The following is a 27,681-nucleotide window of genomic DNA, read 5'->3' as shown; positions in this document are numbered from 1 at the left end:
CCCATTTGGAAACGATTTAAGAGGTAAAATTGACAGGACTGATTGTGAATTAAACATTGGGGAAAGTGAGGGTGAGGAAGGTATGCAGGATAAATCCTCGGTTTCTGAGATTTAGAGCACGACTGATGGGAGTGTCACTTAACTGTGACAGGGTATACCAAAGGACAATCAGGTTTTGTCAGAAGGCTCATTAGTTTAGTTTAGGACCTGAAGTAGTTTTTATTAAAGACCAATTTCAAAATTTCTTAGCCATATTCTCCAAGAGACATGTGTTTCTTGGGGTCACACTTAGGGCTATATTACCAATTCATAGTGGCTTTAAGAGGAGTCACAGAGGTGGTAGTTAATATACCTTAGTATGTTTCCTTAAATGTCCGTTAAAAAAAAATCACTATACAACAGAAGAAACTTGCTAAATGGCCCTATAGGAAAGAATAGGGCACTGTTGTTACTACATGCTACTAACTATCCAGCTGGCTCCGTTGTTTGTTGAAAATTTGGCTATGGTGATTGGTTTTTTTCTATTCCAGTTGGTGTCTGAAGCATAAGTCTTGGAGAGTCTCAGCTTCCTTGCTTACTTTCCTAAGCAAGGACTTCTCCTCTAGGAAATGGCTAATGATCAGAAAAGAATGAAGCCTCAATAAGCCAAATTAGGTTGATTCAGTGAGAATGAAAGGGAAGCAGCCTTAGGATAATCAGAGGGGAAGCAGAACACTTCCTTGTTGAGCATACACAATGAATACACTTAATAGGGTGAGGAAGTGGTAAAAGGGCGAACCTTAAGCTGTTTTTTATGAATTTATTTTTTTAAAAGATTTTATTTATTCATTCATGAGAAACATAGAGAGAGAGAAGCAGAGACAGAGGCAGAGAGAGAAGCAGCCTCCATGCAGAGAGCCCGATGCAGGACTCGATCCCGAGACTATGGGATCATACCCTGAGCTGAAGGCAGATGCTCAACCCCTGAGCCACTCAGGCGTGCCTCCTTAAGCTGTTATAAGTCAGTTAATATCTGACTAAGAAATTATTAGTGTAACAGCAGCATTTCAAAAGGACAACCAGCAAGCAGGGCAATGAAGAGCAGGGGGTAGGAGGTAGCAAGCCAGGACTGAAAGGCAGTAGGGGGCATGGTTAGGTAAGGCAGGTGGGTGCATATGGGCACTAATGGGGTTTTTGAGACAACCTGGGAGGTGAATCAGGTTCCAAGGAAAGGAACAATGACTGAGAAAGAAAAGTGGAAGAAACAAAGAAACTATTCCCTACATCATTGTACAGAACTGGAATTAGGTTGATGGAGTCTGTATTCCCTTGAGCAATAGATAAGATGAAGTTAATTACCTCTTCCCAATTTTCCTCTATAAGAATTGATGCTCCCGATCTCACAAAACTTCAAAGTTTTGACTAACATATGATTTCCAGGATCAAGTTACAATATGTCAAAGGATACCTTCAGAGAATGTTACGGAAGCATAGATACTACATACAGTTAAAACCTCTATTCCAAAAAAAAAAAAAAAAAAAACAAACCTCTATTCCTATTTGGTATATATACAAAGAAAGGTGTACAGATACTGACAGGGGAGTTATATATTTTGGGGATTTTACTAAAAGCAAATCTCCAATGTACTTAGTCAATAAAAGAGAGGAACAAGTCAAAGCCAATGTGATATATTTTCCAGTTGGATATATTGGAAGTGTGGCTATCAGGAGGCATGTGCACTGACAAAGGCTTAATGCAATTGAATTAAATTGAATAAACAAAACGAAAGTTATAACTGTAAATAGTAGTTGAGTGGTCTAGTGGGTAGGGTCCCTGAAATGTTCTTAATTACCCAATTTGAAATGAAAGTCTATCAAGGGCATCACAGGTGGAGTGCTGCCCTTGGATTGAGCTATTTGTCTGCTAATAACTGTGTGTAAAGAGCAGTGTTTAAGGCTTTTCCTCTCATCAACAACCCTATGAGGGGAGGTTTGTAGATAAGAAAGTGACAGATCTGGGATTCAATATCAGATCTTAAGATTCTTGTATTCCATGTTCCCAGTGACTATGCAATAACATCCCCGATTTTAATTTCCACAGAGCTGGGTTAAAAGTTGGGAATTTAGGTTCTTCTTCCCTGCTCCTTTGCTCAAAATTCAACAAACTAGGTACCCAATATGGAAAAAACTGGCTATGACTTTCCTGCTTCTCACTAGTCACAAAATGACTGACATACACCTGTGCACTCTGCAGCCAGGAATATTTGGAGGATTAACTTCAAATAAACTGCACTTATATTATGCTAAAATAAGTGCCAAGAGAGAGTAAATCAATTAATGAAGTGAAAATTTCAGATAAACTAGGAATCAGACATTATGCAGATATGTGGTCCTCACATTTTCAGTTTATGTGGGACTTGAGTGGCAAAGGAATTCAAGAATCATTTGTCCCATCCATTTATGTCCTCCATGGCATGTGTGTGTACACAAATGTGTACTTTTTATAGACATATTCTTTTTTGGAATTGACAGGAAAAATATGTTTTTAGTTCATGCTAAAAATGAAAGTGTGGACAGTGATTATAGACCAAAAGTTCATAAACATCAATGCTATAAGAAAGAAGCTCATGAACCATCTAAAAAGCCTTGTGATCTTCATTTATAGACATTTTCCCAAACAGGTCATTAAATTTTAAATACACCATTATAGGGACTCTGGTAAATAGGTGATAAGAAACACTTGATATGATCCAAAATTTTCATTTTTATAGAATACATAATTATCATGATTGAATAATGTCTAAAGTTTTCAATATTGTCTTTATATTATAGCATCAAGGAAAAAAATTAAAATATTTATTTTTTCATGAGAGACACAGAGAGAGGCAGAGACATAGGCAGAGGGAGAAGCAGGCTCCCAGTGGGGAGTCTGATGCAGGACTCAATTCCAGGACCCCGGGATCATGATCTGAGCCAAAGGCAGATGCTTAATCACTGAGCCATGCAGGTGCCCCTCAAGGAAAATTTTATACATGTAGTTCTTTAGGAATGTATTTTAGAATTAAGTTAGTTTTAAAGGACTCTTCAGTTGGGGGTTTGACTTAAGGGCCATTCAATTAATGATGCTTGAATCAAGGACTCTGTCCCAGCTACATTTTTAATTCAAGGACTATGTTTTACATTCTAAAAATATTAGAAAATAATTTCCAAAGTAAACTGGCAGAAATTTTGAAAAGGACTTAGATCATCTACTTATTTAGTGGTTTAGAAAGGATGAATTAGTAAGGATATTCTTCTTTTGGGACCTATACAACAAAATAACTGACATCAAATTGAAAGGATTAGAGAGATTTTTCATCTTATATTTTAATACTTTGTCTTTATGCATATAGTTAACTTATTATAGGCAATATAGCGATGATTAAATAAGATAACAACAGTGGATCCTGGTGTCAGTAGCCACAGTGACAAACCGTTTGAATCTACTAAATTATGTTGATATTTGCCCAACTATAACAGCAAATGTAAGGCTGAAAAAAACAGACTATTTTCCAAACCAAGATGTCATTGTAGTAAGTTTTATTTTTTTTTATTTATTTTTTTATTTTTTGTAGTAAGTTTTAAAAATAAAAAGTAAGACTAAGGTTTTCCATCATGAAATCAAATTAGCTATATGATTTAAAAAGTTTTAACTTTTCTAGTTATTTTGCACTAATCACAATGGAAAATAATATCCTACGGGGTTTAAGGTTTGTCAGTAATTCTTGTCTTTCAACATTCAGATACACATTTTTTAATATTCTAAAATAATGAGAGATTTTCTAATATACATTTGTGTAAGTTTCCCATGGGTTTGGACTTTGAGCCTACTTATTCATATTGGAAATAAAGCCAATAAAATTCTACTTCTCTCCCATGAATAAATAGGAAGGAAGTCTTTTGATATTTTCCAGCATGTACACACTCTATAATGTTTCTGAAAGAAGATAAAATAGTTCAGTATATATTGCCATATATCAACATATATACATAAAGTACTAAGGATTATGCTGGCACTAGAAGAGAAACTGTAAGAAATGCACAAGCAATTCCCTCTCAGAGCTACATTCTATATAAAGATACAGAGAAGAAAAGAGGAAGTTTTAAAATAAATAGTTGGGAGGAGAAAGTTCTAGGTTATAGGAGACATTTAGTGGCCTTACTCCACTCAATTGCCCAGATATATTGTAACTATTTCCTGGCTTCTTGAGAGTCCATATAATGGGGCTAAAGTCCCTGTCATTCTTCAAATGCTGTAGAAAATAATAAAGAGAAAATCGTTATTCATTTTTAAGGGTATTACTTAACTATCATTTACATAGCATTAATAAACCAGAGCTTGAAGCTAGAGCATAAAATCAGAACACTAAATATGGAGAGTATGTATTGTGTGTACGTGGGATTTTTTTGAAGGGATATATTGCTTAAGCAGGATTGGCTTTCGGCTTTTCAGAGATATATCCTCGATGGGGTTCTTTCTTGCCTCATTTATATAAAAAAATTGATAGACATGGTTTTCAACTTGTACCAGGCTCCCATAAATAATCTCTGACTTGTGCCAGATTGTATCCTCCCAAAGAGGGTGGCTCCAATAGGATAGGTACATCATCCCACACTATTTTCTTAAAACGTGATGTGGACACTCTTCCAAGAGGTGGGGGCTATGGTCCCTCTTCTCGAATCTGAGTACTTTTGTAACTGAACTGGCCTTCAGAGTGTGGCAGAAGTAACTCTTCAGGACTCCAAGCTCATCTATTTTTCCTTGGCTCTCTATTTTTCTTGAGACACGTGCTCTTGGACTCAGCCACCATGCTGTAAGGAAGCCCAGGACATAACACATGGAAGGGCCAAGTATAGATGTTCTAATCAATAGGATGAGCATCAGCTGCCACACATGTAATGAAATAGCTTTCAGATGATTCTAGTCCCCTACCTGTAAGACTTCTGGCTGAAGTCCCAGACATCAAGGAACAGAGTCAAGTTGTTTCCACTATGTCCTGCCTAAATTTCTGGCCCACAGAAATGGTAAGATATAATAAATGATTTTTATTGTTTGAAGCTACTAAACGTTAAGGTAATTTCTTATGCAACAATAGATAGCCATCTTGAAATATGGCTCAAGGACTTCAGGTAAAAGATTAAGTAAGAGTATTTGGTCTATTTTTGGCTATGCCACTAACTAGATGTTTTAGTCTAGTGTAACTAGTTTTGAATCAGTCACAATACCTTCTGGGTCTCAGTTTTTCCATCTTCTATTAAGAAAATTAGAATAAGTCCCTTTTAGCCCTTGGATCTAAGATTCTGTGATGGGGGCATATTCTAAATAAGGGAGTATCAAGAGATACACCCAATGGATATTTGTTGGATGAATGAATGAACAATTTAAAATAAAATTATATAATAGCCATTAACTAAATACTTAGAGTGAATGGAGTGGAGTCAATATATTGATCGTCCTAAACAAAATGATACACATTTGTAACAGCCTCAAACAGAATGAAATGCTATATGGAAGATAAATGTTTTGCTTGTGGTTTTCATGAGGAAAAAAAATAAGATAGACCCCTTGTCATTACTCACCATCTCCATTTTACAGATACAAAAACGGTATAGACAGTATTAAAAGTTACACAGGTAATATGTAGTAGCAAGTGCAAGCTGGAGACATGAGGTATTCAGGATTGTGTTGTGATTGGGAACTCCAGGGTTTCTCAAGACTGGATACAGATTAGAATCAGCTGGGGAACTTGAAAAGCACACCAGTGTCCTAGCCTCTGACTCACCGGGTGTGGCCCAGGTTTTGGTAAAGAAACATCCCTTTAAATTCCTAGGGAGAAGTCTGGCTAGATCTAAAATTAACTTTCAGTGCTTCATTTTACACCTGCCTTTCGCTTTTTTTAAAATCTCTACCTGAAGAGAAAGAAAAGAGAGGAAAAACTCCGTCAGGAAGCATTTGGTATCTGTTTTATTTTTAGAAAGAAAACAATCATTAACTGAAATGAAGGAACTAGTTATTTTAAAGGAAGAGATTATACGAAAATTCACATGATTCCTCTTTTTTTTTTTTTAAGATTTTATTTATTTATTTATTCATTCATGAGACAGAGAGGGAGAGAGGCAGAGACACAGGCAGAGGGAGAAGCAGGCTCCATGCAGGGAAACCCGATGCGGGACTCGATCCCGAGGCTCCAGGATCACGCCCTGGGTTGAAGGTGGCGCTAAACCGCTGGGCCACTGAGGGATTCCCTGATTCCTCTTTCTTAATCATAGAAAAGCCAACTTCTAGGATAAAAATCCTGTATGGCAGAAATGGAGTATGACACAAAGAAAAGACCACACTGGCAGGCTGTGACTCAGTGGAAACAGAATGAAGATCTAAGCCAAGTAAGTGGGCATCAATGTGTCATTCTCAGAACCACCAACCCAGGAAATATGATCTTCAGCAAATCAGACTGAATGTTTTTACCAGAGGACCTGGTTTTAGTGAGAGAGAATAAAGATTTGGTTCCAGAAGTTTGACTCTGCCTGTGGGAGATCTGAGACTGAGCTAAGGGCAGAGCAAGGCACAGTGGTACCATCTTGGTTCAGATAAAAGCATGGCAAGGAGGAATCCCATAGATTTGTAGGCAAAATTCTTTTCCCCAAATCTCTTATGTTGTTCCCAGCGATATTCATTTTTAGGCAGGAAATAATGAAGTCTTATGTTGCAATTTCTGAAAATCTAATTTGGGGAGCCATTCTCTGAAGAGTTGCTGGCAACTCTGAGACTCAATTTATTAGAAATGTGATATTGTTATCAGGGTAAGAGAAGATCCTAATAGGATATTTAAGAGCTAACAGGCTTCCTAACCTCATATCATATAAATAAACTAATGCCCTAGGTCCTTTTGGACCTTTTAGTACATATGACAAAAACAAAACAAAATGAAAAAACTTTCAAGACAACTCAGCAAAAAATTCCAATTTAGAATCTATCTAAAACTTTGGAGGTCAACTGCTTTCAAAGCAAAAACTGGCTTTATTTTCTTTCTAAAGACTTTGGTCAAAGCAATGTTTGGAATACTCACATTTGGAGATTAACTTTCTGCCAAATACAGAAGTTCCTAGTTTATTTCCTCAGTGGAAATCATCCCATTAAGTGAATCTTATTTATTTCAGGAACAGTGATGCATTTGTACAGTATGTCCCTAAGGATTCAGCATCAAATAAATGACATATATAGTATCAGTATATCATGAAAGTTTAACTGCAAAATTTAAAAACCTCAATGGCAAAAGTAGTAATATTTAATTCTAATCAGAAAATATGAATATGTGGAGTCTGAAAATATAAACATACAGTTTCCCTACATCATTAGTTTAACTTCCCTATAGTCATGTTAATTAGGCACTATATTTATAATACTTTTACTAATTTTTTAATATAGAAGGGATTTTCAGAGATGATTTGGAATGATCTATAACTTAAAAAAAAAAGAAAAAAGAAAAACCAAAAGTCTTTTCTAAAGGCTTCTGGATTGTTTTTTTCTCCCTATAAATTTCCCTGTCATAAGCAGGGACATTTATTTATACAGGTTCACTCATCAGAGTGGAACTCAGAGTAGAGTCATGGGTATGCTATAGTTATTTGCATGGATAATATAAAAATGTGTCTTCCCTTAAAAACTATATTTTGAAGTCAGAGTAGATCAGCATTTCTCTGGTCTACATTTTCCTGGTTCAGAGTAACATGAGCTCGGACATTCCAATAGGAGGCATCCATCAGGAGTAGCAGGGCTTTCCCAAGGGAGCTTCACTCCTTTTCAGAAAAGATATGAATAACATTGCAGTTTGCCTATGTTGCATCAAACTCTTCATCTCTAAGTCTGGACCAAGAGAACTGGGGACCCACTAGAGTGTTAATTGGGAGAGTGGTAGGATTCTATTTCAGAGAATGGGTTGGGGATAAGCAACTCTGGTAGCAAGGACAGCCAGGGAGCTGGAGCCTGAGGGACTCCACAGAGGAGATGACCTTAAGATGAGAAGAGAAAGTTAAGTGGAAAAATATGCGAGGTGGGCATAAAAATATTGATTGCTTAAGGACACAAACACATGCACTTAAGAAAATCATGGAGACCATAAGTAGATATTTTGGAAGGACAAATAATAGTTGCTTCGGGTGGGGGGGCAGCGAGTAGAGAATGAAGTGAGATGGGGGAGGAATCATGGAGTACTGCTAATGATCTTCTTAAATTCAAAACTGTTGGAGACCTAGTATGGCCAGGCATCATGCTATTTACCTTCCCAACAACCTTGTGTAGGACATGGCATCTTCATTTTATTAAGGAAGAAACTGCAGCCCAGAGAGATTAAGAGTTGTATTCAAAATTTTCCATTTAGTAAGGGGTAAAGTCTAAATTCAAACCCAAGTTTTTCTGACTCTACAGCCCATGTTTTCATTTTTCCAGTACCTCACAATAGTTTCCTCATTTTAGAAAAGGATTTCTTTTGTTTTATGGTACCACAATTTGTAATAAAAGTAGTTCAGAGCCTTAAAAATATATATAATATGAGACTATTTGTGAAATGTACATGGGATCAACAATCATTTGGTGAGTATAAACATGGGGGTCCCTTCTTGCTTAATTAAATCCAGCTGGAGATCCTAAAATATTTAAGATAATTATATTTTTGATACTAAGAATTACTATGACTTATACAGACAACCTGAAAAGTCTAATTAAAAAGCAACTCTCAGTGTGGAAGAGGCTCTTCAGCAACTCTTAAAGAGCTCCATGTAGTTTGGCAGCATCTGTCCCTTACACACACAAGAGTATCATTTGATTCCATAGAAAATCATCTTGCTTTAAATAGCACTCATAAAATTTTTTTCCTCAATAAATGGCAATACTGACATAATTTATGGTAACTACTTTTCTTCCAACATATAATTACTAAGGAACTGTCATCTAACTGCCCGATCAGTTAGATCTATAACCTGTCATGTAACAAACAAAATATTAAGGCAAACCAGAGGCTCCATGAAGGCCAGGAGTGACCATTAACACTCTCCAAATACATATCCATTCCCAAATCCAGACACAGGCTGCTCCTCCCAGTGCTCTGTGTTCCCTGGAAAGCCTGAGACTTGCCTTCACCTGCATACGGATCCTAACTCCCCACCTCTCACTGTGCTTTTTGGATGGTGTTAAAGTAATACTGCTTTCAAAGGAAATTGGGGTATGAGTAATCCCAAAAGACCATTAGAAGTCTCAGATATTTCACAGAGGATGTTACAAAAAATATTTATTTTCAAGGAAGAGCAAACTGATCATGTTAATAAAAGCTAAAAGGAAAAAAATCTTTCTAATAACATCTGCTCAGAGTAAAAGTATGCATGTTTTTATTTGCTGGGATACTCTGTTGAACGTTACAATACAGAACCACAGATTTCTTACAGAACAGCTGGTTTAAAATACATTTCTTCTGTTTTTATATTTCCATCCATCTTAATTGTTCTCTTCTGTTTTATTCTTAACATTTATATATATGTTTTAAAAGGTAATATTTTCTAGAATGTTGTGTTTCCAATAAAACCTCTTAAAGTTTCCACATGGCATTAGGAAATGACCAACTAGGTTTGAATCCCCGCTATGGCATTTATGAGCTGTGTGACCATGGGAAAGTCAGTCAATCTCTCTGAGGCTCCATTTTCTTATTTGAAAAATGGGAATCGTAATGCCTGTCTTGCAGTGTTAATGTGAACTTCAAGGAGGCTAGATCCATAAAACATTTGACATGCAATAAGCATTCAATATATAGATACATTTTTATTGTGACCTGAGTCTGTTCCATTTCTCTTTGAGAATCAACTATAATTTAAGAATGTATCCTCTAGAAAGTCTAATAAGTCAGGGAAAGAAGGCCCAGATACAGTTAGAGAAGTAGAAAGTCCTTAGAAAGCATATGGAATTGAGAATACTAATCTTTATCTCTTTGTGCAGTAAGATTGTTAGGAGAGAGTCATATATTTATGGGATTATTTTTGACTATTCCTGGTAAATTTCCCCTTTCTTAATCAAACATAAAATTTTACACATTAAAAAGAAAAGTTCTATTCATATACATACTATCTTCTATACCATTTTGTATCATTATAATGATAAGGAACAAATTTCAATGGGATCTAAAAACTATTCTACTGTTAAATTAGCCTTTTAAATAATCTCAAATGTTCTATGGAGGCTATTTGGCCAGATTTTTCCATGTGCCCTGTGAACAGCCTTACTACCTTAAAAAAATAGTATCTCACTGACCCTGAAGAAAGGATTTAGCAAATCACAATGGTAGTAATAATAGCTAATATTATTAGCATTTGTTATGTATTAGCAATGTTCAAAGTACTTTACAAATGTTGTCTCATTTAACTCTCACAGTAACAGGTGGGGTAGATATTATTGTCACTCCCATTTACGGATTATGAGAAAATGCTCTGCATCACTTGCCATCAGGGAAATACAAATCAAAACTACAATGAGATACCACCTCACACCAGTGAGAATGGGGAAAATTAACAAGGCAGGAAACAACAAATGTTGGAGAGGATGCGGAGAAAAGGGAACCCTCTTACACTGTTGGTGGGAATGTGAACTGGTGCAGCCACTCTGGAAAACTGTGTGGAGGTTCCTCAAACAGTTAAAAATATACCTGCCCTACGACCCAGCAATTGCACTGTTGGGGATTTACCCCAAAGATACAGATGCAATGAAACGCCGGGACACCTGCACCCCGATGTTTCTAGCAGCAATGGCCACGATAGCCAAACTGTGGAAGGAGCCTCGGTGTCCAACGAAAGATGAATGGATAAAGAAGATGTGGTTTATGTATACAATGGAATATTACTCAGCTATTAGAAATGACAAATACCCACCATTTTCTTCAACGTGGATGGAACTGGAGGGTATTATGCTGAGTGAAGTAAGTCAGTCGGAGAAGGACAAACATTATATGTTCTCATTCATTTGGGGAATATAAATAATAGTGAAAGGGAAAATAAGGGAAGGGAGAAGAAATGTGTGGGAAATATCAGAAAGGGAGACAGAACGTAAAGACTGCTAACTCTGGGAAACGAACTAGGGGTGGTAGAAGGGGAGGAGGGCGGGGGGTGGGAGTGAATGGGTGACGGGCACTGGGTGTTATTCTGTATGTTAGTAAATTGAACACCAATAAAAAAAAATAAAATAAAAAAAAATAAAAAAAAATAAAAAAAATGAGGCACAGAGAGATTAAGAAGAGAGGAAGGAGTAATTGACATATGTCCTGAGAACATCAGTATTAAAGCATGTTGCTCAAGACATCCTGGAAGCAAATGAGCAAAGACCTTTTAAATTAAAGAAATAAGGAGAAAGAGAGAGTGACAGTGAAAACAATAGAACACAGCATTCCTATCTTACTTCTTCCTCTCTATGGAAGGCTTCCTTTGAGTATATAATCCATATGTAGAAACAGTTCTATATTTTGGACAGATGGAGAAAGCCTTTTAGGGAGAGCCCTAAATACTCATGAAGTAGTATTTATAAATAAAATTAGAAGTGAACTTAAAAATGTAAATAACTACAGGAGTTATAAATATTAATAGTCAAATGATAATACTGATCCTTACTTTTGTCCTGGTTTTACCACTTACTGTACCTATATCATATCAGGCTAATCAATACATTGCTCTAGTTCCCGGTCTATAAAACAAAGGGGCTTTATTAGTTGATACCTACAGTCTCTCGAAACTTGACATTATCTAGTCCTTATATCAGCTCAGGAAACTTCATCCTAATCTTTATATGATGTTCTGATCTTTAATATATTTTGAGACCAAGCTCCTTATCAAATTGCACTTGACCTCTACCCACAAGGCCAGCTTCTTGTCTTAGTCACTGAAACTAAGGCATGAGAGATTTCATTTGCCTTGAAAACAGGGAAAATGATACTGACATCCTATAGATCTAATCTGCTCCACAGTGTTTGCTGACTGGGTTATTTCTGCTATGATACTGGCCTAATAAAAAAATTAGTAAATTCCAGCTGTGGCCAAGACTAAGAGGACCTGTCTTAGAGGAATTATGCCCACCTTTGACATAATGAGAATAAACTATTGGTTAACTCATAGTACAAGGGAGGAGATGGAAAACTTCTTTGTTATTATATGTTTGATGGAATTTTTATTTTAAAGGCCTAATGTTTCTGCAGAATTAGCATATTTACTTGTATCTACCTCAATCTTTTTACATACCAAAGATAGATCCCCTGTGCCAACAGAGATCAGAAGGGTACAAGCAGGATTCATATGAAGATTAGCATCACTTAGAGTACATTGCTCTGAACCTCTGAATCTTATGCTACATTATATTTTGCGTTGATTACTACATACGTGATCTTAACTGTACCTCACAACAACACTTAATGGGGATAGCAAATGGAAATATATTCATTTTATAGATAAGGAAATGAGGCTTAGATAAGTGGAACTTGCTCATGTTTTACCACATGCATAAAGGTTAGATATAGGCACAATTACCCAACTTATAAGTGCTAGGACTAGAACCTAGATTTTTCCATTTGAAGGCTCATTTTCTTTAGCTCTATCATACATGTATATGTGTGTATGTATATAGATGTGTGTGTGTGTATATATATATATATTAAGACTGTTTATCTTATTGAAGGATGATGGAGGCTATATTTCTCATAATGTTACCTATTTCCCAAAAGGAACTATATATTTCTTTTATAACACAAAAAGCAATAATCAATTACTAAAATTTTTTCATAAAACACAAACGACCTCAAAGAGAGGATTATGTTGCATCACTTCAATTATCATAGGTTTCTGGAGACCACTTTAAGATGTAGAGCTTAAATTATAAAATTTATTATATGTAATAAATTATAGTGGCATTGACAGTAAAATGGAATTATGAATCAGAGCATGAGGGTAAGTCCAAGGAGGACAGACTTGGGCAGGACATTGGGATGTTTTTTGTTCATCAGAATCAGGAAAACATGAAATGGAAAGAGGATACTATAAACTTTCCAAAAGGGTATCAGGATAAGCCATCATGATTCATTCCACCACCTTAAGATAAGAAGCTAGAACTGAAGATTTTTTTCCCTATAACCCAATGTCTTATCATAGTGCCAGACACATAGCCCAAACTCTGAAAATGCCTCTAATGTTAGGAAATTTGAAGTACTGGAAAGAACTTTTCATTATTACTCTGAAAAGATCTGGGTTTGATGTGGGATTTCTTTTTGTTATTTGCTAGTCATATGGTCCTGGGTTAAGGACCTGTATCTTTAAGACAGGTATCGATCCTATAAAATTTAGATGATATTAATAATTATGCTTCCTCACATAGTTGGGAAGATTAAATAGTTAAAGATGATAAACTATGAATAATTAGTATACATAATTATTGCTATTTCTATTTTTCAAAAAGATTTAAAATATAGTGTGATAATTTATAACAATGCTGTCATCTTTTTAGAATTCTGAAAGATTGCAAGATAAAAAACTAAGAGCAGATGGAACTATATTGAAAGAAAAGACAACTTTAAATTATTCTTATATTCAAGCCACTAAAACTAAGGATTTGAGACATTAAGTACACACACACACACACACACCTCACACTTCTCTGTATATAGTTACTTGAAGACAGCCTGACTCATCGACCTTTTAGGATTACTTTCTATCTTCTAGCTATGATGAGGATAGATTTTCTATCCAAGATGAGGAAATCTTGTTGAGTAAAATACTGACCTAAGGAGAACTTTAAAAGGGATTATTTCAGTATAACTATATAGAAAATGCAGAAATAAGTCCAGATCCACATGGGAATTTATTATAGGGTAAAGGTGGCATCTGATGTTGGTAGGGAAAAGATGGATTACTTAATAAATGTTCCTAGAACAACTGCAAAGCCATTTGGGAAAAAACTGAGTTTCTTTTTCATTCCCTACACCTAAATAAATTTTAGATAAATAAGTGTATAAACATGAAACATTAAAAATAGTAAACATATGAATATTCTTAGAGTCTTATATGAAGACTTTTTCTATAGACTTTAAAGACTTCTAGTCTTATTACATACCAATATTTTCCTCTGCTTTATCCATTCTGTGAATTTAATCTCTATAGATTTGATTGTTATGTTATCTAGAATTCTTTATATTGTCATAATTATGGTTAATATAAGTTAGCCTAAATAAAAATTGATATCTACCATCAATATAATAATTTTAAATAAAAGATTCTATATGGCAATTCTAATTCTAGAATTAGACTTTCTAGTTTTATATTCCAGCTTGTTCATTTGTTAGTGTGACAAACTCACTAAGAATTACCTAACTGCTCAGTTTTCTCATTTGTACAATGAGGTGAAGGTGGTCTTCATATTATAGACAGTTGGGGGATTAGATAAATGCATATAGAAGAGTTAACAGTTCGTAGCACTTATTAAATAATTAATGTGATGAGATTATCAAAATTTATATTATTATTAAAATACTTTGAAAGAGATTTTCAAATTCAGTTGTTACAATATAGTCTGGTCTTCAAGTACAACAACTTCCTAAGTATGTTTATAAATTGTTATTAATGCTGAAGGTGAAGCAACTATTTCTCATTTGTTGAAAAATATCAGAGTTGTGAATATTACCTTTAATTTCTCAAGCAGGAAATACTGAATATGCAAAAAATGAAATGAAGATAAATCCTAAATCAAAATTGCCAAAGAGGGTTCACAAAGAAAAGGAAGATAATATCATTCAACCTGATGGATCAGTGACATTACAGATGTATAGAGGACTCAGTTTAAGTAGTTATTTTGTTACTCTCTATAGATATGACGTGCAAAAAATGTGTATAGCACCGCCCAGATATTTTACTTACATTTCACTGACACTATAACTTAATCATTCAGTGGAATATGTTGCTTGGTTCAAAATGATTTCACCTACGGCTAAAAAAGAGACAAAATTAATCCTATAAAAATTTGTTTATCACCAAAAGAGCAGATGATGGCTACAAATAGTCCTGCAATAAATATAGGCTTTCTTCCACAGAAGATGCCTAGTTTTTACTTATTTGTTTTTTAAATGGTACATGTTACACTTTCTGCCTTACAGAATGGCAATTTCTAGCAAGCCCTTTTATTCTAAGGCCTACTGACTTCAAACCAAGAAAGGCCCAAGCTGGTTGGTGTTTTTATGCCTATCACTTTTTTAATTAAAAAAGTGTTTTAAAAAGATTTTATTTATTTATTCATGAGAGACACACAAAGAGAGGCAGAGACATAGGCAGAGGGAGAAGCAGGCTCCATGCAGGGAGCCCGATGCAGGACTTAATCCCAGGACCCTGGGGTCATGCCCTGAGCCAAAGGCAGACACCTTGGAGCCACCCAGGTGCCCCTATGCTTATACTTTTTATGCAGCCACTTTCCATGGTGTTGGAGCCCATTAACAATGAACACATACAATTGGAGAAACCTTACCGTGTGTCATCCGTCACCCCCCACTCTGTGTAGCAGACATATTTCCTTTCCCCTTTTTCACAGTCAGTGAAAGGTCTATACACTTGGCCTGGCAGATATAAGTCCATTCAAGAAACCCAATAACTTGCCACATTGAACTCTAATTTAGTAAACAGCTCTAGGGTCTTAAGTTCTAATACTTCAAAGTTCCAGTTGATCACTGGACACACTGCCAATAAGGCTAAAGTTGCAAGCAGCTTGGATGGGCGAGGCAACTTTATGCAGGTCCACAAAGCCATAAATCTGTCCAGCTACCCAGCCTCCATACAACATAGAGTACCTAGTGAGAAGATTTATGTCTAGTATAGCAGCAGTCCACCACTTCCTCAGGACATAAGAAAAAGTAGACTGTTCAAATTCTATAAGTAAGTAGGAGAAACTTCATTTTCATAGATAAAAAGGAATAGGCTATATATCAAAGTAAGTGTATTCACATTCCTCTCTCTCTTTTTCTAACCTAACCACAAAAAACTATGGCACCAAAAAAATAAATCCCCTAATCAGAAAGCAAGGAAGAGAATCTGCTGTGGACAAGTCAAAATTAGAGAGCTGTGTATTTTTTTTTTCATCCTAGGTTCTAGGGTTTTTTTTCCCAACCCATTCCTTTTGTATCCACATAAATTCATTGCTGGGGACTCTTTCCCATTTAGAACTGTATGGAAGCATAGATATGAAGCTGTATATATCTCTCCAAATCTATTCCATACGTATCTATGACATGCTCTATTATACAATTACCTCAAATCTGCATTATCACTATCCTCTCTTTATCAAAAATTCCGAAGGGTGCAATAGCCTGCTAAATTTTTGTTAGGAGACTAGGCTCTGACTTTATAGGATCAACTTGGAGAAATCAGAAAGCCATGAATGCATTCCTGGAGTTTATATTTTCAGTGAATTTTGCCTCTCTTCCTTCAATAGTCTTTTTTTTTTTAATTTAAACAACAGTTCCAAGATAGCATCCCAAGTATATTAATGAGACATTGTATATGTATGTTTGTAGTGTACTTGAGCAGGGATTGTTTTCTTTGAAGTAGTACAAAGCATAACACTCATATAATGGAGAGAGCCAGATACCTCATCAACTTAAAACCTGAGCATATAATTCTCGAGGTGGTAAATCTAGCAAAATAAAAAGAAAATAACTTTAAACTTCTCAATGCTGCTATTCATTTATTGATTTGTAAAGCATTTGAAACTATACAAGATTTATTGCCTTTCATTGAACTGGATATAACATGACTGTTTGCTTTAGATAATGTGTGAATATGAAGTACTTCTTTATCTCCTTCAGGTTTTTGTTCCTCTGAGTCCTTCAAGGACTCTCAGAATTGGAGATTGGAAGTGCTTGTGTGTGTAAACACACACACACACACACACACACACATACACAGTATTCCCTGAGCTAGCAAAGATATCTGTAAATACCTGCTGTTCTTTTAATTTCAGGACCTACAGTATTGATAAAATGTTAATTATTTTTCAAACAGAAAATTTCACAGTCTGTCCATGCAAACAAAAGTGCAGTTCTCTGGAATGACATACTATATAGCATTCTCAAGATTCATCAGAAATATTTCAAACTGCACTTCTAACAATTCAAAAACAGATCTCATTAAGTCCAGAGTCATTAAAAAGTGTCAAGACAGATTACTGATTATTAAATTGACATAGATATACCCAGGTACCCTGAGGAAATAATACAACTAGTTATGTATACTTTGGTGAATTATCAAAACTTTGGAGATGTTAACTAAAGATGGTGGCATTTACTGGAAACATTTAAAAACTGACATTAGAAGTGAAAGTATGGCTTAAATTTTCTTTGAGGAGATATTCCATGCATTACAAGAAATGATAAAATAGGACGTGTGTCAGAAATAAACCTCAAGTATCTGTTTATGGCTTTGTTTTCTCTGATACATATATGTGTGTGAATGTATATACATAAAGGTACATATATGTGTGTGTATTTATATGTAATACATGTATGTGTGTGCATGCATGCATGAGATTGAGAGGCAGAAAGAGAAAGAGAGCAATAGAGATAGAGAAATAAAGGGGGATAGGCACCTGGGTGGCTCAGTCAGGTGAGTATCTGACTCTTTATTGTGGCAAGTCAGGTTATGTTCTCAGAGTCGTGAGATCCAGCCCCATGTAGGACTCCATGGTCAGTGGCGAGTCAGCTGGACATTATTTCTCTCTCCTTTTCCCCCCTCCCACTTGCATACTCTCTCTCTCTCAAAAAACAAACAAACAAAAAGAACCCCCAAACAAACCCAATTAAAAAAAGAAAGAAATAGGGGAGGAGGGAAGCAAGGAGGGAAGTCAAAGACGTACCTTATGAGAGTAAAGTATGATAAAGGAGGAAGGTAATTTTTTTTTTACAATTTCCTTCAGATTTTCCCATTTTGAAGCTGAGTAGACTGAATCCCAAAGAGCTTGAAAGGTCACAAGGCTTAGCCAGACAGACCCTTCAGGTTGCCTGTGGCCCATGCTTCCTTTAACTCCATTATCCTATCTTGTTTTGTACAGTTCCTCCCCTATGGTTATAAAGATGCAAGTGATTAAGAAAAAAGACCGGTGTTTAAGTAAATATCAGCAAAATTTTTTAAAAATGTGTTTTATTATGCCACTCGCAAATCTTTTGGAAGCAAAAACCAAAGGATAGAGGATCATCAACTACTTATTTTTAATTAGCTTATTCCTATTTTGTTTGTTTGTGTAAAATAGGCTAAGAAAATTGGGATGACCCAGCCATTATGTTATAAATGTTAATATTTTAAGTTAACACTACTAAAAATGTTCCTTCACAATAGCGATCTCTTTGAAATGTAATAGAATATAGTAATTTAGAAGTTATTTGTTAAAACAAATGCTAGAGAATACTTCATCCATGAATGTGTCCCTGGCTTAATCAGGTTCTTAATTTATCTTTCTTATCACTTAAAAACCTAGAAAAATTGCTTTGAATTTTTTCTCCAGTAGTTTAAAATTCAAATAGTTGCCTACTTCATTCTACAAAGTAAATTCCTTTCCATAAGGACTTAATTTTGACATGTTTCTATAGCCCTCACTTTTGTTTTTGGTGTTGTTTTTGGTAGCTGCACAAAGGGTGCTTGGTGAAAGCTTTAAAAATGAACTAGAGATAAAAGGATGGATAAATGAGTATATTTGTCTCACGATCACTGTATTTCCTATCTAGCTCTTCTTCTTGGTTATGATGTTATCTACAGCAGAGACTGCATGCTGTTGACCACTGTGTTCCCATCATCTACTAGGTATTCAATAATGTTTGCTGAATGAACCAATGAATCAAGTCTAACACTTTTATGTATTCAATTTTTTTCAGCTTTTATTTGGGTATATGTCTCATGTCTTCAACTATATGGGGAGCTCTGTTAGGATAGGACTTATTTTATTGGTCTTATGCTTAGTAGAGTGACTTGAATAAAATAATATTTCAAAATCAATGCAAAACATTCTCTTTGATTACTTTTTCAAAACCAGAATTTATTCCTATATTTTTAAGTCTAAGCCATAATAGTGAAATAAAATTTAAGAAGTTTTCAATAAGTAGATATTAAAAATCCAATATCTAACTCTAATATCTAATATTTTGATAATGAGATAGTTTTTTTTTGAAGTCATTTGTTTCTGAGATTTCAAATCTAACAAATATGCATATTAATGCCTAGAAATTTCTATAACGGATGCCCATATTTTATAGAAATTTATTTTAGATAAATTTGTAACTATAGCACTCTGTAATTACATTTCCTATTTCCATACTTAAATATTTTTCATCCTAGAGGTGACAACCATTCATTAAATAAAACAGAAAATATATGTAGAATGAAGGAAATTGGCTAGCGTCTCACCACCCCAACACAACCACCTCCAATATTTCGGTCTATTTTTTCCCAATGTATTTTGTAGACATATTTATAATTTTCTCTTATAAGTTATAATCAAATTATAATCTTATATCTCATATATTTTATTAAGTTTATTTCTGCTTGAGGGAAAAAAATGCCTTCTAGTATTAAATAAGGACCTTTAATTCCAAGTTGTTTTCCAAACTTACTGATTGTGTTCTCCTTTCCCAAGGAGCTCATAAATGCAATTGATCTAAAAAAATTATCAACATATTAGAAAAACAAAATAAATAAAAATGAAAATAGTGTATGTGGGTCAGAGAGTGTGTATAATTTTTATAGATAGCTGTATTCCTAAGGAGATAATGAGACTACAAGCTTTTTCTGAAAACTAATTTTTTTTTTTTTTTTTTTTTTTTATTTATGATAGTCACAGAGAGAGACAGAGGCAGAGACATAGGCAGAGGGAGAAGCAGGCTCCATGCACCAGGAGCCTGATGTGGGATTCGATCCTGGGTCTCCAGGATCGCGCCCTGGGCCAAAGGCAGGCGCCAAACCGCTGCGCCACCCAGGGATCCCTGAAAACTAATTTCAAAGGCACTCACAATAAAGTACGTTTTAAAGAAAGTGAAACTTGTGTTCCTATTGGTTTTTACTATAAAATTGAAAATTTTAGGTCAAGTCCTATTACCTCTGCAGGCATCAGTCTCTGCATTTTAAGAAGTGAAAGGCTAATATAAACATTTACCTTATAGGGTTGTTTGGAGAATGAAAGGAATTAATGCTTGCAATGTACTTAAAGAAGTGCCCGAACACATAGAAAGTGCTTCATAAATGTCAATTATAATTATCATTACTGGGGGGATCCCTGGGTGGCGCAGTGGTTTAGCGCCTGCCTTTGGCCCAGGGCGCGCGATCCTGGAAACCCGGGATCGAATCCCACGTCAGGCTCCCGGTGCATGGAGCCTGCTTCTCCCTCTGCCTGTGTCTCTGCCTCTCTCTCTCTCTCTCTCTGTGACTATCATAAATAAATAAAAATTAAAAAAAAATAATTATCATTACTGGGTAAGTGTTGTGGTCAAATAATAATCTCAGATCTTGAGGCCGAATTTTTTTATTTTCCTGGCTTCAATTAAGTAAAAATTGTAATCTTTTTTCTTTCTTCTTTTTCTTTTCTTTTTTGGTCACAATGCTCTTTTAGAAAGCACTTAAATATTCCTATCTTTCTCATTTTATACATTCCTATCTTCCCAACGTGACCAATTAAAAAATATTTAAAAACATGATCTTTTAGCACTGAGTCTGTGCTGTACTTTTCTCTAATTATTTGCATTTCTTACAGAATCTGGATTTAGTACAACAGAAGTTGCTAGGTTACTAGGGATTTGTAAGCTATCTCAGAAGCTACCTGGCTGGATTTTTTTATAACTATGTTCAAACTAATAACATGAAATACCTATCCCATTAAAGGTAGAGAGCCTTTTAAATTAAGGTTGAGAGCAGAAGTGATATAGACCAGATCATACTGTATATGCTAGACACAAAGCAAAAGGAACCAGGAGCCAGGAATTCAAGTTGGGTCTGCTTTGCCACATGGCAATCTCACCCTTCTGGTATCAGTACCACACTATACTCATTGGTATCAAGGCTGGAAATTTTAGTCTAGAGATTTAAGTCAGTAACTTTGTCAATTTGAAAGTTTAGGAATTTAGGCCAGTTAGTAATTAGATTGAAAATAGTCAATCAGTGTTAATTCTTAAGTTGTTTTCCTTCCTCCTTTCCTCCCTCCCTAGTTTTGTCAGAAACATCTTTATTACAAGTGTTCTTAAAACCTTCTTTACATGCATTGCAGAATGTGTATTAGCTTCCTATCAGATTATTTTTTGACTGTGGAATATTTCACTATGGTTTCAATATTCCTTTTGGTTAATGTTCTTTATGTGGTTAGCGACTTGTTTCATTTTTTTTTAAATATAGTATTTATTTATTCATGAGAGACAGAGAGAGGGAGAGAAGCAGAGACACAGGCAGAGGGAGAAGCAGGCTCCATGCAAGGATCCCGATGTGGGACTCGATCTCGGGTCCGGGATCATGGCCTGAGCCAAAGACAGACACTCAACCACTGAGGCATCTAGGCGTCCTGTGACTTGTTTCATATTAAGGTAATTTATTAAGGTAATTTAAAAGTGACTGAGTGCTCTTTGGAAAAGAATTATTGTGTGTAGGGAAAAATCAGTGCTTAATCTTAGTGGAACATGTTAGCAAACTTGGAATTCACATTTTTGCTTTCATTGTCACTTCTAAACATAGGAAATAAACTAGGGCAGATGAAATGTGATTAGAATCAATGGACATTTCTCAATGAACTATTTTGATGAGGAGTCAATATAAAGGTTAGAAAACACTATTCCAAAAGGATTCATTGGTAGTGAAACAAAGAAAGAGGCTTTAGCATCTATCTATGTGAATTGGATTTTTTTTTGTTTGTTTAGGTGAGAAAACTTGGACCCTGAACAATGAAGCAATTTTCCCCAAGATGACACTGTTAAATAGTAGCAGAGCATGGTAGAGAAACTACCTCCTTTGGCATTTATTCTTTTGTTTGTATCAATTCATCGCACTGTTATTGTCCTTTAGAGATAAATCATCAATACACTCTATAGAGCAGTAAAAAGGGGAAAAAATAAAGTATTACTGATATCGATTCAGAGACAAGACAAAGAAAAAAATAAGATTGTGGTTTATAATGAATATCTTGAATCGCTTAGATTTGTAGGTGAGTTATTGAGGTATGGTCAGAAACAATCTTAAGACTTTCAGGATATGCAGAGAATATAAAATAATGTAAGATGAAAACTTATGAAATCTTATTTCAATTAGCCAGATTGTACACTTTATATTATTACAAAAAGAAATGATTCCATGTATTTGTCAATAGAGAATACAAGATGTTAGTTCTTATAACTGTGTATGTTTTAGAAATTTATTCAACAGCATAGCTCCTTATGACTTAAAATTTTTTCTAAAGAGTAGAAAGTCAATGTTTAGCAGTGTAAATTTATGAACAAACATAAGATACCAAAATTCTAGCTTTGGGTCATTAATTCCCAGAATACATGGCAGTAGGTCAGCTATCTTTTGATGCAAGATGAACAAATTGTTCCTAAAGCATAAAACTATGAATCAGAATAAAATAGTTGTGAGAAAAAAAAATCTATTCTTCATGACTACTCTCTTTCCCCCAAACTTGGATTTGTATTAAAAGTGCATTTTTATTTATAAGGAGTGATCATATACAAATGTAGCTCCAGAGCTTCTGGCAGAACTTCAAATTCAGTCAATAACATATCTTCCTCACTTTCTGTCAAATAGATGGCTTGGCAAATGATGAATTTCAAGAATGTATATAAATATAAAATACTGATATGTATTTTATATTTACATATATTTATATACAATAAAATAACCATTCATATAAATCTAAATTTACACAAATTCAAATAAAAATGTATTTATATAAATTTATGCAAATTTATATGATATATTTTTCATGTTAATATTTATTATATAAAATTCATTAAAAAGTATATGTTTAAATTTTACATCTAAATATTGTTTATCTATCTCTCTATTTAAAGGGTGTCCCAAAAGTCTTCATATAGTTTTAAACTGTAATCACTTCTAAACTATAAATGCTATAAACTTATGAAAATAACATTTGAAAATTTAATTCCTTAAATTCATTTTATACTTATATAGCATTGTGATTTACAAGTAATACATTTTTACCTTAAAAAATTTTTTAGATTCTATGATTAAAGATGACAAACAACTGAAGTAGGTAGACATCTTCAGAAAATAATTCTTGGAAAAAAGCACCCAAAACAAAGTATACCTACTTCAAAACATTGCCTAGGTTTAGCTCTGTATATAGGCTTCTGAGACAAAACAATGGCCCCTAGCTATTATAAAATATAAACATTAACCAACAGAAGCACTTCACTAAATAGAAGCCCGTTTCATGAGGGCAGAATTCTGTACTTCATACAGGTTTGCTCTAGTGGGGAAGGAAATACCATCTTAGGTTCAAAATGATTAAAGCTAATGGATCCGCAGGAAACAGACCTGCTCAGTTTTATACAGATATGGATTTTTTTGTTGTTCATTTCCTTAAAGTGAACATTTTAAATTTGACTTAGTAAGCTTATTAAAAAAAGCATAGTGGTCTACTGGCTTATTTGAGGTTCCAGAATATAAGATACTATTGTCTACTGCCCCGAAATATGGTCCTTTTTTTGTTCAAAAAGTCTAGAACTGCTCAGGATATACCCTGACACCTGTGATTAGACCAAAAGTTAAGTCCGTGTTCAAATAAATTCTGTAAGTTACTAACAAAGATTAGCACTAGACTGAACACTTTCAGGTATACCTCTGGACTCCATTCATTTCTGCATTACCAGCACCTTGCTCAGTGTTTGGTCCAAAGTACCAAACATTCAATAATGTCTAGGAAGCTGCTGTGAAATTCTAAATTTTATGATGTAATATAAATAACTTCTGAAATGTATTAAATATATCAAAGCTATTTTATTTTAAAATACTTTAATGGGAAAAGAATTAGAATTATATCTTACTCATGTATAAATTAAAGAATAAATTACACCCTAAGAGAAAAACCACATTGAAACTTTCTAGTCAGGGTTTCATAATACCTATTTTACCTAAAATACTTGCCCTGAATAAAGCTTCTGATTTACTCTCACGTTGCTAACTTAGCCTGGAACTGGTATATATGTATACATCTCCAACTTTATTGTTGAGATTTTGTGAAAGAGGAGTGTTTGACTTAATTTCTATAGGAAATGATGATCTCCAGTTTCTCTTGGAGGAATGTTGTGTTCTATAGCTGTAGGCCTTCATGTGAAATATGATCATAGATAGATTAGTTTCTTTTAATACCTGTTGCATTCATGGATAACTCTATAAAGTGAATGAAATTTGACAAGTGGATATATGATAAAGATATAAGTATGTATTTCACATAGTTTCAAAGTAAAACAATTTGAAGAACCACAAAACTGCATATTTGATCTGATTTTTCACTTATTTTTAAATCACTTATTCCATAAATGACAGGTATCTTTTCATTTGTCATCTTTATCCCTTTTGATTTCATGTTTGAATATCTTGTACCTATGATTTATATAACTTGGATTCAAATGTAGGGTCATGGCACAGTTCCAACCAGAGTTCAGATAGAACACTAAGTATTAGCACTTGTTCAATGGATGAACAGAGGAATGAAAAAATGACTAAGGTTTGGGCAAAGTCCATGACTACCACTCAACTTAGAGTGGTCATTGGAAATATAGTACAATAAAATTAATGTTAATATATGTGAAGGCAACATTTTCTTCTATATTTAGATTAATGGTTCAATTTGTACTCCCCTTAAAATAGCAAAGGGCTCACAAATATCACTACTTCTATATTTCTACATGTGAAACATAGTTCTTTTTTTCACTACTCTCTATCAGTACTTATGATACTTTACATGCGAGCATGAACTCGCAGGTAAATTGGGTTTATTAAATTGATCAAAAAATAGTAATATGTACTTTGACCATTATTTATTCTGGAAAGTTAAATTCAGAAAGGAGCTCTTTTCCATTAAAAAGTATTCTCACAAATTACGGGGCAGGTCAACACAATTGTCCCTCATTTTGTAACTGGGGAAATACAGTATTTGAGAGGCTAAGTATTCCTCATAGGAAGTTAGTGGCAGACAGAGGCTATAAATTTATAAACCAAAACATTCAGATTTTTGCTTAGTTTAAGCTATGACTAATTCTGTTTTCATAGAAACATTAGATATGTGCTCTTCTTCCAGTGGAGCATATTCCTTAGTCTGTGATGGCTAGATTGAACTGGGGACTCAGCAGGTGGACCAGTTTTTTCATTCTAGAAACTGTATATATGTAACTATAGACTTTATCCCCACTTTTTAATTAATTTTAATGCCACATCATACAAAAGAGTTGGCTCAGTTTCATTTATTTGGATTAGTGTAACATATTAGACAGGAGGTCCATAATTTCCTTTACATAAAAAGTGCTTAAGATCATCCACAAGTGGTGCATTTTAAAATTCATTAAAGACCTCTGATATGTTCTTCTATTAGCAAGGTTCCAGAGAGCACAGATGGCAATTAGTCACACAGGTGTTTGGTGGTTAACTTTGATTGAGGAGAGCAGCATCTTCTATGAATAGAAGCTCTGAATCTCCAGAAACATAGCATTAGATGCCATTCAAAGCATCTCCTGTTGGTACTCTAACTTTCCTAAATTATTTTATAAATTCTTTGCTTATTTTCTTTTAAGATTTTATTTATTTATTCGTGAGAGACAGAGAGAAGCAGAGACACAGGCAGAGGGAGTAGCAGGCTCCACGCAGGGAACCCGATGTGGGACTCGATCCCGAGACTCAAGGATCATGCCCTGGGCCGAAGGCAGGTGCCAAACCACTGAGCCACCCAGGGATCCCCAAATTCTTTGCTTATTAATCATCATGTTGTACATCTTAAACTTATGCAATGTTATATGTCAATTATATCTCAATAAATCTTGGAAAAAAAGAAAATCTTTATTTTAGAGCTTTCAAAATGGCTGATTGATGGAAAATCCCATCCTGGCAGGATGGATGGTCCTTTAAGCCAGTGGTTCTCCAAGTGTAATCCCTGGACCAGCATTATCTGCATCACTTGGGAGCTTGTTAGAAATGCAAATTCTTTGGCCCCACCCCAGACCTACTGAGCCAGAAACTGGTGATGAGGCCTAGCAATCAGTGCTTTTTTACAAACCCTCCAGATGATTCCCATGCAAGTGAAAATTTGAGAATCCCTGCTGTAAGCTAGTTGAAGGTGTCTGGAAAAAGGGCTCTCCAGAGAGAACACAGTGGTGTGTAAAAATTAAAGTATTACAATTTATGTTTAAATTATAAAACATTTGGTCATGGACAGGATGTTTCATTCTTTAATTCCTTCATTTTGAATTCATTAGAATTAAAGCATTTGACTTAATAATTTATAGACATAACACTATGTGGATGGTAAGGTGATTTCACTGTGTGAAGAATCTGCTTTACACGGTGGAATGGAAGTCAGCAAGTGTGGGAACCTAGACCGAGTTGCTCTTAAAGTCTTTGCACGTTGGCAGGGACCTGAGATGCCAAAGTATCACCTTTGGTGTTCCACATGTCCCTCTTGCATGCCCTACGAATTCAGGAATATTTCCTTTTAGTGTACATTGCCTTTACATATCACAAAATGGAGGTGAAAGTTAAAAAAAATCTTGGAAGATGGAGAAATTAGCAAATTACCAATCTAGGGAGCAAATATGAAAAATATTTCTTTTCCTTGAGTTTATTCATACTTTTCAAAGCAATCCCAGAACACCACAGCAGTATGAATATAAGTGGCCATACAATTATATTTACATTATTTTAATCCTTACTTCTTTTATTCTGTTAATTCTTTGTATGGGTTTCCAGGTCAACAGTGCCAACAGTGAAAGCCACTTCTACTGGAAGCTTAAAAACAAAAAAAGGACTCCTCTAGTTTTAGGGTAATTGAAACAACCCCCCAAAATATGGTGGCCGAAGTGTTCATCAAAATTCAATATGTAGCTAAAATTTTAATATAATGAAATCATCATCAATAAATTATCATAGCTAAAAAAAAAAAAATAAAAAAAAAAATAAATTATCATAGCTGTTTTTAAATTACAGCTGAAGAATATTTAATATAATGAATAAATAAATCACCAAACTCATAATACTGTTAACATTTACACTAAACTAAAAATATCATTCTTTCTGAGATTTAAAAAAAAACTATTTGTATATAAACTGTAAAAAGAATATGAGTTCTACTAGTATAGTTACTAGCATGTACTCTCAAATACTAACTACAGGTAGCCATATAAAAATAATGATCATAACTGTGTGAGGTGAATAAAAGAAAGTAGTGGTAAAATAATATTCTCACTACTTCAGAACTTCTCTCTTTCTCAGTTTTGGGAGAGATACTGCATGATTAAGTCTATCTAAAGACAAGAGCAGGCTCTATAATAAATAGCTGTACCCATGCGACCCAAATAGATTATGTCTGCTGTTGGAAGGGTTCAGCTCCAACAGTGGGATGTTGCTGAAGACAGGGAGAGA

The 27,681-nt window shown here is 34.7% G+C and overlaps 1 long non-coding RNA gene across 1 annotated transcript in view; it reads left to right on the top strand.

Annotated features, from left to right (window-relative positions):
• LOC140609539 (uncharacterized) overlaps positions 1-27,681 on the top strand; it is a 78,676-nt gene that overhangs the window by 18,005 nt on the left and 32,990 nt on the right. The window lies entirely within an intron of this gene.

The sequence above is a fragment of the Canis lupus genome, chromosome 18 (assembly GCF_048164855.1).
Source record: "Canis lupus baileyi chromosome 18, mCanLup2.hap1, whole genome shotgun sequence".
Lineage (NCBI taxonomy): Eukaryota > Metazoa > Chordata > Mammalia > Carnivora > Canidae > Canis > Canis lupus.
Note: the sequence above shows the minus strand (reverse complement) of the source record. Positions and strands in the feature narration are given on the sequence as shown.